Below are 1,616 nucleotides of genomic sequence, written 5' to 3' on the forward strand. Positions count from 1 at the left end.
TACCTTGTAGCACTTCTTAAGTGAATGGCACTAACCGTTTCATGTCTTGGGGGATTACTTTGAGGTGGTAATTGCCCCTTTTGTCTTTGTGAGCTTGAAGATGCTAGTTGAGTTAATTGTGTTTCCAACATCTTGGTGTGAGCTACAATGTTGTTGATGGTGGTTTCTTTTACTTGACTATCTTTTTGCATTTGAGTGAAAAACTCTTGTTGATTCTTTTGCATTTGGAGGACCGCTTTTTGAATATCAAAACCTTGGTCATTTTGGTGATTGTATGGATTTGGATTTTGGTAGCCTTGGTTTTGGTTGAAAAAGGGTCTTTGATTTTGGTTTCTCATAGGAGGTGGGGTGTATGTTGTTTGAGGGTTTTGAACATTTTGGCTTTTGTATGAGAGATTTGGATGAAACTTGGTGTTTTCATTGTAATAGTTGGAATAAAGGGTACCACTCTTGTATGCTTGGAAAGCATTCACTTGTTCATTTGTTCCCCCACATTCACCTTGGTCATGTCCCAAAGTTCCACAATTCTCACATATCCCACTGGGATTGATGAGGATGCCGTCATGGCATTAACATGATGCTTTGGTGATTTTGAGGCTTCTTCAAGTCTAGCCATAGCTTGTTCAAACTTCAAATTGATTGTGTCAATGTGAGCACTAAGTTGAGCACCCAATTGAGTAACGGAGTCCACTTCATGCCTTCCTCCTCTAGTAGCCTTGCGAGGTATACTATATTGTGAGTTATGGACCGCCATTTCCTCAATCTTGTTCCATGTTTGATTGTCATCAACTTCGGTGAACATTCCATTTGATCCCATGTTGAGAATGTTCCTTGAATCTTCATATAAACCGTTCCAAAATTGTTGTACCAAGAACCACTCGCTAAGTCCATGGTGAGGACATGAGCGACAAATTCCCTTGAACCGCTCCCAAGCTTTATACAAAGATTCTTCATCCCTTTGCTTAAAACCCGTAATTTGAGCTCTTAGCATGTTAGTCTTTTCCGGTGGGTAGAACTTTTTGTAGAAAGCTAGAGCCAACTTCTTCCAAGAATCTATTCCGAGAGTGGCCTTATCAAGGCCCTTCAACCATTGTTTCGCGGTGCCGATTAGAGAAAAAGGAAATAAGACCCATCGAATTTGGTCTTGAGTCACACCGGTTTGAAAAATCGCATCACAATAGTCACAAAAGGTTTTCATATGAGAATAAGGGTCTTCACTAGACATCCCCCCAAATTGGCTCCTTTCGACTAATTGGATAAAGGCGGATTTGGCAATAAAATTTCCGGTCAAATATTGTGGTGTGGGAGTACCATTGGGTAGGTTCTCCTCGGTGGGTACGGAATGTGATGAAAATTTAGGCATTGTAGGTTGATTTTGTGGGGTATTTTGTGTTGGGTTCTCCTCACCTTCTCTTTCAAAAGGGTTGATGAACTCAATAGTTGGTTGAACAACCTCACTAATACCTCTCAAATTCCTCCTAGCAAATCTCCTATTGTTTGTCAAGGTCCTTTCAATTTCACGGTCAAAAGGTAACAAATCACCTTGTGACCTTCTAGACATGCAAAATATCAAACAACTCGAAAACAATTAGAACAAACCTTAAGGAGTTTTACTT

General features: G+C 40.2%; 1 non-coding gene across 1 annotated transcript; it reads left to right on the forward strand.

Moving 5' to 3' along the window:
* Positions 1-884: 884 nt before the first annotated feature.
* On the forward strand, positions 885-991 carry LOC141624319 (small nucleolar RNA R71). The gene has a single exon (XR_012534125.1). It is a non-coding gene; the product is annotated as a small nucleolar RNA R71 (small nucleolar RNA).
* The last annotated feature ends 625 nt before the right edge of the window (positions 992-1,616 follow it).

Source organism: Silene latifolia, chromosome X, assembly GCF_048544455.1.
Source record: "Silene latifolia isolate original U9 population chromosome X, ASM4854445v1, whole genome shotgun sequence".
NCBI lineage: Eukaryota > Viridiplantae > Streptophyta > Magnoliopsida > Caryophyllales > Caryophyllaceae > Silene > Silene latifolia.